We start from the raw sequence: 14,511 nt of genomic DNA on the forward strand, positions 1-14,511 counted from the left end.
TCATACGCTGCTAACTGCCAATGGAACTGCTGACGGGCAGTTCATGTAAATGAGATCCCTTTGTGATGTCATAGCTGTTAACTGCCAATGCAGATGGAAGAAAATGTTCTCAAAAGTGGGTCTTGTAAAGTTAAATGTGAATAATTTGTAAAATATAACATAAATCTGAACGAAGCTTGATACACACAGTCAATGGTGACTAAGGTGGGCCATAGATTGTGGCACTTCCGTGTACCGTTTTGGTGTAATTCCAGGCATGACTATGCTCACACGCAGACAGACTCACAAACAAAGCAGCGCAACGCTTCCGACACCTCCGATGGCCCGGGACTCTTGCACTGAGGCTGCCCTATGGCCGGAGATGCAATGAGCGACTCGCCAGCCCTGCTCCCCGTCCGCATCTGTCCCCGGCACTGCTTCTGCTTCCAACACCCATGGCCCATGCAGTTGATATGAATTTTGAAATTTTCGTTCATCACAGAATTTCTCACGAGCGTGAGAAATTTGTGATCAGCGTAAGAATTTAGCGAAATGCGAGATTCTCACGCTCAATGCGAGTTGGCAGCCCTGTCTCTCTATCCCCCTCTCTCCCCCCTTTCTCCTCTCTCTCTTCCCCCCTCTTCCTCCCCTCTCTCTCCACCTCTTTCTCTCCCCTCTCTCCCTTCCACCTCCCTCTCTCCCCCTCACTTCCGCTCTCTCTCCTCTCACCCCCTTCTCTCTCGCCCTTCTCTATCTCTCCCCTCCCCCTCTCCCCTCTCTCCCTCTGTTTCTCCCACTCACCCGTCTCCTGCCTCTCTCTCTCCCCTTCCCTCCCTCTTCTCTCTCCCCTCTCTCACCCGTCACTCCCTCTCTCACTCTCCCCCTCCCCCTCCCCCCTCTCGTCCCCTCTCTCCTCTCTCTCTTCCCCTCTCTTTCCCTCTCCCTCTCTCCCCCTCTCTCTCCCCACACACTCTCCCCTCTCTCTCTCCCCCCCTCTCCCCCATTTCTCCATCCCACCTCACTCTTCCCCTTCCTCTCTCTCCCCTCTCTCTTTGTCTCTCATCTGTCTCTCTCATCTCTCTCTTTAGCCCCCTCTCTCGCTTTCCCCCGTTTTTCTCTTTCCCCCTCTCTCCCTCTTCCCCCTCTTTTACCATCCCTCTCTCTTCCCCCTCTCTCTCCCATTCTCTCCTACCCTCTCTCCTCCCTCCCTTTTCCCCCCTCCCTCTTCCCCCCTCCCTCTTCCCCCCTCCCTCTTCCCCCTCCCTCCCTCTTCCCCCCACTCCCACCTCACTCTACCCCCTCTCTCCTCTCTCTCCCCTCTCTCCCCTCTCCCTATCTCTCCCCTACCTCTCTCTCCCATCTCTCCCCATTCTCTCCCCCTCTGTCTCTCCCCTCTCTCTCCTCTCACCCACTCTCTCTCCCCCCTGTTGCCCTGTCTCCTTCCCCTCTCCCTTTCCGCCTCCTTCTGTCCCTTCGGCACAGAGACTCTCACGGCAGCGGCGCAACGTTTTCGACGCCTCCGACGGCCCGGGACTTGCACTGAGGCTGCTCCATGGCCGGAGCTGCAGCGAGCGACTCGCCATCCCCGCAAACACTCACCAGCCCCGCAAACACTCGCCAGCCCCGCAAACACTCGCCAGCCCCGCAAACACTCGCCAGCCCCGCAAACACTCGCCAGCCCCGCAAACACTCGCCAGCCCCGCAAACACACGCCAGCCCCGCAAAGACTCGCCAGCCCCGCAAACACTCGCCAGCCCCGCAAACACTCGCCAGCCCCGCAAACACTCGCCAGCCCAGCAAACACTCTCCATCCCCGCAAACACTCGCCAGCCCCGCAAATACTCGCCAGCCCCGCAAACACTCGCCAGCCCCGCAAACACTCGCCATCCCCGCAAACACTCGCCATCCCCGCAAACACTCGCCAGCCCCGCAAACACTCGCCAGCCCCGCAAACACTCGCCAGCCCCGCAAACACTCGCCAGCCCCGCAAACACTCGCCAGCCAGAAAACACTCGCCAGCCCCGCAAACACTCGCCAGCCCCGCAAACACTCGCCAGCCCCGCAAACACTCGCCAGCCCCGCAAACACTCGCCAGCCCCGCAAACACTCGCCAGCCCAGCAAACACTCTCCATCCCCGCAAACACTCGCCAGCCCCGCAAATACTCGCCAGCCCCGCAAACACTCGCCAGCCCAGCAAACACTCGCCATCCCCGCAAACACTCGCCATCCCCGCAAACACTCGCCAGCCCCGCAAACACTCGCCAGCCCCGCAAACACTCGCCATCCCCGCAAACACTCGCCAGGCCCGCAAACACTCGCCAGCCAGAAAACACTCGCCAGCCCCGCAAACACTCGCCATCCCCGCAAACACTCGCCAGCCCCGCAAACACTCGCCAGCCCCGCAAACACTCGCCAGCCCCGCAAATACTCGCCAGCCCCGCAAACACTCGCCAGCCAGCAAACACACGCCAGCCCAGCAAACACTCGCCAGCCCCGCAAACACTCGCCAGCCCCGCAAACACTCGCCAGCCCCGCAAACACTCGCCAGCCCCGCAAACACTCGCCAGCCCCGCAAACACTCGCCAGCCCCGCAAACACTCGCCAGCCCCGCAAACACTCGCCAGCCCCGCAAACACTCGCCAGCCCCGCAAACACTCGCCAGCCCCGCAAACACTCGCCATCCCCGCAAACACTCGCCAGCCCCGCAAACACTCGCCAGCCCCGCAAACACTCGCCAGCCCAGCAAACACCCGCCAGCCCCACAAACACTCGCCAGCCCAGCAAACACTCACCATCCCTGCAAACATTCGCCAGCCCCGCAAACACTCGCCAGCCCCGCAAACACTTGCCAGCTCCGCAAACACTCACCAGCCCGGCAATCACTCGCCAGCCCCCCGCATCTGTCCCGCTGCTGGTTCTGCTTCCATCCCTCCCTCAGCCCTGGCTCTCCAACTCCCGCGGCCCATGCAGTTTACCTGAGTTTTGAAATTTTCGTTGATCACAGAATTTTTCACGACAGAGCGTGAGAAATTTGTGATCAGCGTGAGCGCATGAGAATTCGTTCAAATGTGTGATTCTCATGCTCAAAGCGTGAGAGAAGGCAGCCCTGCATATATATACACACACATATATGGGTTGATGGTGTAATCAAGAGCTGGTTACTGGTCCTAGTTCTGAGACCAAGGTTGGACTAATAGGATGAGCATTTCCTATTTGTTGCTTCAGATTCAGAGCTTGCTGTTTTTGCCTGTGGTTCTGAAAAGTGACAGCACAGATTATGCATGATGGTAAAAGGCAAAGGATCAATATATGTTTTGCTCTAGGCAATGAAGTGCAGGGAAGTTAATGTCCAATTGTACACAACTTCAATTAGGCCATAGCTAGAATGCAGTGCATTATTCTGCACAGACACAAAATAGCAAGAACATGATTACACTGGAGAGGGTGCAGAAGAGATTCACCAAGGACATTGCTGAAATGGAATGCTTAATTAATGAGCAAAGATTGAATAGGCTAGGTTTGTATTCCTTAGAATGAAGGCAGCTGTGGGGGGAGGGGAACCGTTGAGAGATACAAAGTTATGAGGAACATAGATAAGGTTGGTGGTAGGAAACTTTTCCTCTTTGCAGACGTGTCTGAAACTGAGAGAAAGGAGGGTCAAATGGTATCTGAAGCAGAATCCAGAGGGTGATTGGAATCTGGTTGAATGGTCGCAGAAGGTGCTCTCACAAAATGGTATTATATTGAATTGCCAAGGCAGAGAAGGCAGTGGATCAAATGCAGGTAAATGGGATTAGTTCTGGCTAATCTGAACTGTGACACTTGACTGGGCTGAAGGGTGCATTTTTGCATTGTATGGACAACCTCCACTTATTGCTGCTGAACTACTCAATCTCTTATTGTCTCAAGATGCAAATAACATACTGCAATATAAATGATAAGGTGTCCAATTTCGAAGGCAAGCAACTGACTTTCCATTATATCTGCTTATCTCACTTTGGATTCACATCCAGCATTTCTGCTTTTCTCTCTCCAACCATCTCAACTCAAGGCGACCTTGCTCTCCAAGTTAAATTCAAAATGTTACCTGTTGATCACAAAGATGCATAAAACAAAGCTGATGTTTGCGTATTATGTTCAATGTGGCTTAGTTTAGTGATACAGCACGGGAACAGACCTTTGGCCCACCGAGTGCACGTCGACCAGCGATCCCTGCATACTAACGTACTAACTCCGTACAGACAAGCACCCGTAGTCAGGATGAAACCCGGATTCTGGTGCTGCCATTCCCAATGGTATTCCCAGGAGCGGTAGATTTGATGCCTTACAACGTTAGGGATCCGGAGTCAATTCTGACTACAGGTGCTGTCAGTAGGGAGTTTGTACGCTCTCAATGTGACCTGCGTGGGTTTTCTCTGGGAGCTCTGGTTTCCTCACACACTCCAAAAACCTACAAGTTTGTAGGGTAATTGGCTTGGTAAAGTTGTTAATTGTCTCTGGTGTGTGTGTGTAGGATATTGTTAGTGTGCAGGGAATCGCTGGTTGGTGCGTATTCGGTGGGCCTATTTCCACGCCGTTTCTCTAAACTAAACCAAAACTAAGATTCAATTGGATGTCAAAGATTCCAAGACATTGTTCATATAAGAGATGGTGAATTCAGTCTTCCGGCCAATATTTAATCAAACAGAATCACTAATACAGGTTAATATGCTATTTAAAATATTGCATTTGGGACCTTGTAAATTGGATGCCATGTTTCCCATGTTACATGTCGTCTTTAATATTTACCGGACTCATAAGTACATAATAGGCATTACTTTACTAGCAGGATTAATTAGACATCTATTGCTCACCTGAAGTGGGACATGCTGGGACTGCATCACCACCCACAAGATTATTGATCTTGGAATTATAATTAGAACATATAGGCAACAATGGATCTTTTGACTGTAGTTCCTTATGTTTTAACTTTGAAATACAAAATCAGCATCAGAAATTTCATGTGAGCAAAGTAAAACATTGTATGCGATAGTTTATTTTTTGGCAATTTTAATCATAGACCAGCTAATGCAATACAACTGGCTAATCAGTGTTGATTTACTTATGTAATTAAACTTTGTCTTATGAAACACAAAGCATTCTTATTTTCAAAGTCAACTGTGTTAGAGCTCATTACAAAGTAAACAGTTACCTTCATAACAAGAAATAATGTTAATTTAATCTTGAATAAATTTTAAATGCCACATGTTATTCAAGAGTAACTTTAACAGTAATTATATATTTTACACTTAGCATAGTTTAATGTTAATGCATTAAATCTAAATATATTCAAGATAATTCCAGACTACAATCTTAGACACAGCTCTTAATACTCAGATTTGAATTAACTTGGTTATTCGCAGAAGATTAGAGATAACTTGCAAATGTCTACAAATGTGGTAGTTATGGTCATAACTTCCATCCCTTCTATTGGTCAGGTTCAATTTCAATGTCCTTCAGTTTATAATCCTTGAGATACCAAGTCTGTTCCCTCTCTAGTTTTTTACAGATTTTACCCTATATTGGTTTTGCCCTTAGCAGCCTTGAACTCTGGAGTTCTCACCCCACATTCCTTGCTGGTTATCCTTTAAAGTCTTATCAAGTGTTTGACTATCTGTTGTAGAATCTTTTGTGGCATAATAATCAGGTTTTGTGGTGAAACATACTACCATTTTACTATTAGAATTCTTCTGCAGTTGTACAGGGCTCTGGTGAGACCACATCTGGAGTATTGTGTACAGTTTTGGTCTCCTAATTTGAGGAAGGACATCCTTGTGATTGAGGCAGTGCAGCGTAGGTTCACGAGATTGATCCCTGGCATGGCGGGACTGTCATATGAGGAAAGATTGAAAAGACTAGGCTTGTATTCACTGGAGTTTAGAAGGATGAGGGGCAATCTTATAGAAACATATAAAATTATAAAAGGACTGGACAAGCTAGATGCAGGAAAAATGTTCCCAATGTGGGGCGAGCCCAGAACCAGGGGCCAGTCTTAGAATAAAGGGGAGGTCATTTAAGACTGAGGTGAGAAAAAACTTTTTCACCCAGAGGGTTGTGAATTTATGGAATTCCCTGCCATAGAGGGCAGTGGAGGCCAAGTCCTGGATGGATTTAAGAGAGAGTTAGATAGAGCTCTAGGGGCTAGTGGAGTCAAGGGATATGGGGAGAAGGCAGGCACGGGCCATTGATAGGGGACGATCAGCCATGATCGCAATGAATGGCGGTGCTGGCTCAAAGGTCCGAAATTTCCTCCTCCTGCACCTATTTTCTATGTCTATATTGTGATGGAAAAGAGAGGATTTGTATTCATATCAACAGCACCTGTCATTTAACTTTTTCTCACTTTACAAGGATCCAAACACCCATCCAGATAAAGCAGTGATTCTCTCAATACTTTCAATCTTGTGTTTAGTACTGATGTTGTTGTCATCTCTGTGTTGGAGAAACCAAATGCGGTGCGAGTGACCACTTTGTAGTGCACAGTTTCCTGTTGCCTGTTACTTTATAGTTTAGATTAGCGATACAGCGCGGAAACAGGCCTTTCGGCACACCAAGTCCGCACCGACCCCCGCACATTAACATTATCCTACACACATTAACGACAATTTACTTTTATGCCAAGCCAATTAGCCTACATACCTGTAGGTCTTTGGAATGTGGGAAGAAACTGACTGCCCCGATCGCAGGAGAATAAAGTGGAAGGAGATTGGACCTTATTGCCTTACAGTGAGGAACGTGGGGAACCCGATCTGGTGGCTGTTTATGTTAACTCTTATGTAGTTGTGTGTCTTGTTGCTCTTTTTTGTATGTTTGTATGGTAATTCAAATTTCACTGTACCTTAATTGGTACATGTGACAATAAACTGACCTTGACACCGAAGATCTTAGAGAAAGCCCACGCAGGTCACGGGGAGAATGTATAAACAGCATCCATAGTCAGGATATAAAAAGGGTTCCATGTAATTGAAGTTAGTTAAATATCTAGGCAAATGCATGGTACTGTCTTTAGCTAAAGTTTTGTACAAGACTTGTCAGTGTATGTCTGAATTGACCATATTGTGTTTTGGAAAATAAGGTAGGTGGAGTAGGGAGTGGTGGCAGATGATCAAATGCAGGAGGGGAAGGGAACTTGGGGATGTGGGCAGGGCGAGTGGCAAGAAAGAAACTTGCTGAGGTGGAGGAGGGGACAGGTTGCTTGAAATTGGAGATTTCAATATTCATGCTGTTGTGTTGTAGGCACCCATCCGAAAGTGAGTTGCCGTTCCTCCATTTTGTGTGTGGCCACACTCTGACAGTGAAGGAGGCAGACGACAAAAGGCTGGTATGGAAGGGAAAGACAGTCAAAGGGGGGGATGATCTTTCATTAATCTCCCCTCACCTCTCTCTACCACTCCATCAGGCTGAAGAAGGCTCTCAACTCAAAATGCTCTTGCTCCATTTTCCTCCACGGATAATACCTGACCTGCACAATTTCTCCAGGAGTCTTCTTTTGCTCAAGATTCCAGAATCTGCAGTCTTAAACAAGAATGTCTGCACTAGCAAATCTCTTAGATTCAATCTTTTCCCAAACCTGTGCTGGCTAATATTACACAGACAACATGGTTTATAGATATGTTGTTAAAGCCTAAAGATAGAACAAAACAATTCCCATTCCTCCGTGCCTGGTTCTATGTCTTTGGGCCTCTTTTGAATTTTCAATGGAAACCTGCTAAGCTTTTAAAATAAAATTTTCCTTGAGGAATAATAGGATAAAGACCAGCTAAACATGAAATGCCTTCAAACCCCCAAAAGGACAGCTAATTCATTCGAAAGAAGTTGACTTTTAAATCACACAGTGTTGCTTTTAATATATAAACAGTTTGGGTAGAAATAAACTCTCACAATTTACTACTTTAAATTCAAAAAACTTAAATACACAAAAGAGCAGTTGTTTTCAGATTGAGTTTTTCCATCCTTAACCAGAGGTTACAATTGTGGGAAGTCTGGCATGGGAATGTAGTTGCCCAAATTATAGTATTCTTGCTTGCACGCATGATAGAGCAGTAAATATCAATATTTAATAAATATATTTAACATTGTTGACCCTCAAGGTAACTTCAAAACCACAACAAGACTACTTTAGTATTCTATTATCAAGAGTGCTTCTTCTTCTTGCGTAGGGCGTGCAAAGCCTAAAGCTGTAAGACAACTTGTTCTGTTTGATCTTCTGTTTGTGCATGCCAGGTTGATTGCACTCGTCAAAACAAGGTGGACCACGTGAAGGTTGCAATCTCCCACCCCATCAAGAGTGCTGATTATTTCTGTTATATTGACACCTATGATCCAAACTGACCAGGCAAGTGTTCACTCCCTGTGCGATGTTATCCCTGAGCTGTGCAAGGCAGCCAGAGATTTTCATGCCAGGTATGACACAGGTTGGGTCTGGGTAAATCCCCATTCCCGGAACAGACGTGATCAGCCTTGTGATGACTGACAGGAATCTTGTAATCCACATTCAGCAGTGAAATGGATTGCTAGTTCCCGAAGGTACACAAAAATGCTGGAGAAACTCAGCGGGTGCAGCAGCATCTGTGGAGCGAAGGAAATAGGCAATGTTTCGGGCAGAAACCCTTCTTCAGACTGATGGGGGGTGGCGGGGAGAAGAAAGGAAAAAGGAGGAGGAGCCCGAGGGCTGAGGGATGGGAGGAGACAGCCCGAGGGCTGAGGAAGGGGAGGAGACAGCTAGGGCTAACAAAATTGGGAGAATTCAATGTTCATGCCCGCAGGATGCAGACTCCCCAAGCGGAATATGAGGTGCTGTTCCTCCAATTTCTGGTGTTGCTCACTCTGGCCATGGAGGAGACCCAGGACAGAGAGGTCGGATGGGGAATGGGAGGGGGAGTTGAAGTGCTGAGCCACCGGGAGGTCAGGTAGGTTCTTGCGGACCGAGCGGAGGTGTTCGGCGAAACGATCGCCAAACCTCCGCTTGGTCTCACCGATGTAGGTCAGCTGACATCTAGAGCAGCAGATGCAATACATGAGGTTGGAGGAGATACAGGTGAACCTCTGTCGCACCTGGAACGACTGCTTGGGTCCTTGAATGGAGTCGAGGGGGGAGGTAAAGGGACAGGTGTTGCATCTCTTGCGGTTGCAACGGAAAGTGCCCGGGGAGGGGGTGGTACGGGAGGGAAGGGAAGAATTGACAAGGGAGTTACGGAGGGAGCGGTCTTTGCGGAAGGCAGACATGGGGGGAGATGGGAAGATGTGGCGAGTGGTGGGGTCACATTGGAGGTGGCGAAAAGGACGGAGGATTACTTGTATGTGACGGCTGGTGGGGTGAAAGTGGAGGACTAGGGGGACTCTGCCCTTGTTGCGAGTGGGGGGATGGGGAGAGAGAGCAGTGTTGCGGGGTATGGAAGAGACCTTGGTGCGAGCCTCATCTATGGTGGAGGAGGGGAACCCCCGTTCCCTGAAGAATTAGGACATTTCAGATGCCCTGGTGTGGAACGCATCATCCTGGGAGCAGATGCGGCGTAGACGGAGTTCCCGATTTCCTCCTCTTCCCCCTTCTGCTTGTTGAATGGTTATATGGTTATTTGGGTGATGATGACCTTCCTCATGGATTTTGAATTTGTGCTAGCTGGAAGCAAGGCATTTTACACTTCCAGCAGGTCCAGGGCAGTCTCACAGAGCCAAGTACAACAGCCAAGAAGCTAGACAAAATGTTGGAGTAACTCAACAGCCAGGCATCATCGCTGGGGAAAATTCAGCCAATAAGCTGTTGCTTCCAGGAGTTTTATTTGTCCCTAGGACATGGATGGACTTTGGAGCAGTTATTAGCTGCTCTAGAGTTGGATTTGGTCTTGACTCTCCTGATCACTATTGTTGTCCCACACTCCAAAGACATACAGGTTTGTAGGGTAATTGGCTTCAGTAAAGATTGTAAATTATCTCTAGTGTGTAGGATAGAGTTAGTGTAGGAATCACTGGTGGGCTGACGTGCCTGTTTCCACACTCTCTAAAGTCTAAAATAAAGTATATGCTTAGTGTGCTTCCAGAATTTATTTTTTCTTAATTTATAAATTAATATATTTGATGATTCAGACTAGAACAGATGTTGAAGGCTTACTCTTGATAAATCTTGAAGATGTAAAAGAGTAGAAGTTAGAAGATTCAACTGATTAAATCCAAGTAATTGTCAGAAAGTTGATACCAATTGGATTTTAATTAATTCTACAGTAAAAATATTGTAATGTAGCTAACGACAGCGAAATTGATACTGAAGCATAATGGTATCCATTTTCAAAAGGCAGCCTTCCTTTTGTAGTTCTTTTTAATGACAATACTAACAGCTCCAGTAAATTAGTGAATATTCAGTCTGAATTACAGAAAGAAAGGTTTCGCACTCAAGTCATTTTCTTTGGCAACTAACAATAAACCAAGTTGAAATTAGACGAGCTGCTCATTTTAGGTAACACTATTAATCTATCTCAATACCATAGTTTTAGATGCCTTTGTGCGAGGAATATATCCATCTCGCATATGCAGCAGGATGACATCCGCACCATCTTGCAGAGAAAGCCATAGGTTCCCCATGCTCTGAATGAAGAAATATTTAGACTACTTTGCTGTCGGAAGGGAGAGTGTACGCTGGCGCGGTTTAGCTGCCGCTGCTCTCTCTTCACATTGTGTTTTTGATTTTTTTTTGTCTTTGGATCGAATTCTGTCTTTAATTTGTGTATTGGTGATGTCTTTATTATTTATTTTACTCCGATTATATGTTTTTTACTCTTGTTAATTTCCGTAAGGTGTCCTTGAGACTTTTGAAAGGCGCCCACAAATAAAATTTATTATTATTATTATTACTTTAAACTTTTGAGATACAGTGTGGAAACAGGCACTTCGGCCCATCGAGTCTACGCCGATCAGTGATCACTCTGTGCACAAGCAAAATCCTACAAACTAGGGACAATTTACAAAAGCTAATTAGCCTATATACCTGTACGTCTGGAGTGTGGGAGGAATTGCAGCACCTGGAGAAAACCTAAGTGATCACAGGGAGAATGTACAAACTCCATACACACGGCACTCATAGTCAGGATCAAACACAGGTCGCTGGCTCTGTAAGGCAGCAACTACTGCTGGGCCACTGTGCTGCCCTATATCTCAATCTTAAATATATATTTTTTATATCCAGAGACAGACCCCAGAATGCAGCCAGGGAAAATAATCTCTCTGCAATGAGCCTGCCAAAATGTTGCACATGTCAGTGAGATAACCTCCTGCTCTTCTAACCAATCTTCTAACCCATCAACCCAAACTCACATCATATCTCAGTTCTGCTATCCCAAGAATTAACCTGATGAACATTTACTGTCACCTTTGTGACAGTTATAATCTTTCAAACAGAACTGCAATCAAAACTCCACCAATGCTCTATGAATTAGAGCAAGACATTTTTGTTCCTGTACTCAACCTCATGCAATGAAGGTCAATGAACCATTTGCCTTCTTAACAGCTAACGACATCTGCTTGTTTAATTTCCATGACTTGGACAAGGACATCCTTATCCCTCTGAATATCAACATTTCCCAAATTGTCACTATTTATTTAATACGCTACCTTTGTCTTTCCTACTAAATTGGAAAATGTCACGATTATCCACGTTGTGCTGCATTTGGCTTGTTTCTACTGTCTGACTCAACTATTCTAAGTTACCCCAAAGCCTCTTTGCATTCTCCTCACAAAGCAGTCAATTACCGGTAGTCATTGGCAAACGTAGAAATATTACATTCAGTTCACACACTCAAATCATTGATATATTTTTGATGGCCAAACGTTGTAGATTGTGGTACCCCACTAGTTACTGCCAGCTTCCCTGATAAAACAAGTTTTTACTCTTTGTTTCCTGACTTTCAACCTGGAAATTACAATAAGTCCCACATGCTTTAACATTTTACACATTAACTTCGTGTACAAGTCCTCTCATCAAAGGTTGTCTGAAAATCCATAATACACTGCTTTCACTGGTTCCCCCATATGCAGTTATATTCTCAAACTCCAGCATGTTTGTCAAATGCTGCAAATCCAAAACAAATTCAGAAAATGTGGCAAACACTCAGCAGCAACATTAACCGTGTTTCTCTTTCCACAGATGTTGCCTGACCTGCTGAATGTCCCCAAAATGTTCACGTTTTTATATAAAACCAGATATTGTGCCTTTGAATGCTATCCCTTAGTGTTCCATATAGATGAGAAATAGGGATAAAGGATAAGTCCTTGCAGGATTTGAAAATAAAGGTGCAGAAGATATTGAAGACAATTCTCGAGAATAAATTTGATAAATATAAATGAAACCAGGAGGGGAACAGATGTTTGGGATGGAACAGTCAGCTATGCTTAAGACTGCAATCACATTGGTAAATAATTACGCAGTCTTCTCACAGTCAAGGTCACATGAGATGATAGTTGTAACAGTATTAAAGGCTGTTTTGGTGCTGTGGCGGAACCAGAAACCAGAATGAAAACAAAAGCATTGCAACATTTTGTTTAGTTTCTAATAATAGTCAAACATTTGGCCACGGTAAACAGAATAGTATTTGAACAAGACAAGTGGAATTATGATTGTAATCTTTTGTTAGGTATGAGGTGACAAATATCTCATAATCAAACTGGAAGAAACGCTTTCAGTCTGTGTTTGCACCTACTTACAACATAGATTTCCCATAGCACCTATAAACCCCAAATAAAACAAAATGATAGTCTGAAACATGTGTATTAGGGAAGAGGAAATATTTGAAATATTGACAAACATTAAGGTGGTCAAATTGCCAGCGCCTGGTGAAATCCACCCCAGGGTGGGAAGCAAGGAAGGGTTTGCTGGAGCTCTGATGGAGATTTTTTTATTATTTTTAGCCACAGCCGAGTACCAAGTGGTTAATATTTCTTTATTCATAAGTAATAGGGATAAGCCAGAAAGCCTTGCTCAGTAGTGAGAAAACTATTGTAAAAAAAAAAAAGAAACAGGGATGGGATATGGTCACTTGGAAAGGCATGGACTAATTACAGGGTGTCAGCATGGTTTTATACATGGGGAATCCTGCTCCAGTAATACTTGCCTCCCTACATAATCTGTGATTGAGGCCCTCTGATATGTTAAGATTGCCAAAAATGTGGCCTATTTGATGAAAATATAAGATCTGGTCAGTCTTCAAGATCATTTTTTAAAAGTTGTTTATCATGTGACGGGCTCTGTAAAATGCAAACTCGGAGGATCTGAATAACAGCAAAACAGCATGAAAGTAGCTGACAAAATGCATTGGAAGGAACGGCAGATGCTGGTTTAAACCAAAGATAGACACAAAAAGCTGGAGTAATTCAGCGGGACAGATAGCATCTCTGGAGAGAAGGAATGGGTGACATTTCGGAACGAGACCCTTCTTCAGACTGCTAGTAGCAGTGGTAAAGTAGCAGGTTGAAAATTGGAAAATGACAGGTTTGAGAAGATTTTATTCTTTTTAATGCTATAATATACAATTTACAAGTATAAAAATAAAATTTTAACAACACAGAATTCCCTTGATCTGTATTTGTTAACCCATATACATTAAGAAATTACATTAAAACATTGCCATTTTGAAAATAGTTTATTTTTGCTTTTGAATTAAACAATTCAGTCCCTTTAATACTAATGACAAAATTGGTTATATTTATTTGAAAAAGCCTAATTTTGTTGCCATTTGGGCTGCTGATCATTGAATATATAATTTAGATAAAAGTATTGAACTTCACAGTGGAAGTGCACTTAGAAGATTTTGCTACTGCAACTCGTTATTTCACTGCGAGCGCTTGATTAATCCATCAGGCCCGATAAATCAAGAATAAACTTTTTCACTATTCTGAAAACTTTAAGAGGTATGTCAGTTAATCTTTCAATGGCATGGTCTAGGTAAATCTATGCTCCATTGGTGATTTGGAGGAATTCCAATTAACCTTATTTCACATCTATGGGATTAAAGAAAGTTGGATGTACTTGCCGGAGATTACCGAACTGATACTTACTTCCAAGTAGTTGTGGATTCTCTGGGATTTTACAAATCTTACCTTCAGATGGATTCTGCCATCGGACTTCTAATGAGAAAGTGTATGGCACATTTGCTATGTTGCCTCTTGCATTATGCCTGATTTACATTTGATGAGGAAGTGCATAACATAGTGGTAATATACTCCTAAATGCTTCATACTCTAGTTCTTCAGAAAGAGAAAATTACATGAAGAATAGGTGCTAAGAGAATCTGAAATAAGATTTGATGGGCATTTGCTTGGTACATCTGTAGTAAAATATAATGCTAGCTGTGCAAAATACAAATCATTTCTGACTAGTGCTGGAAATGTTTGTTCATAAAGGAAAGGCAAGTGTCATCATGGAATGCAATTTGCAATTTGATGAAAATGAACATTTTAACTTAATGAATAATTCACATTACCTATTATATTTTAACAATTTAAAAGCT

This window comes from Amblyraja radiata, chromosome 3 (assembly GCF_010909765.2).
Source record: "Amblyraja radiata isolate CabotCenter1 chromosome 3, sAmbRad1.1.pri, whole genome shotgun sequence".
In the NCBI taxonomy this organism is placed as follows: domain Eukaryota; kingdom Metazoa; phylum Chordata; class Chondrichthyes; order Rajiformes; family Rajidae; genus Amblyraja; species Amblyraja radiata.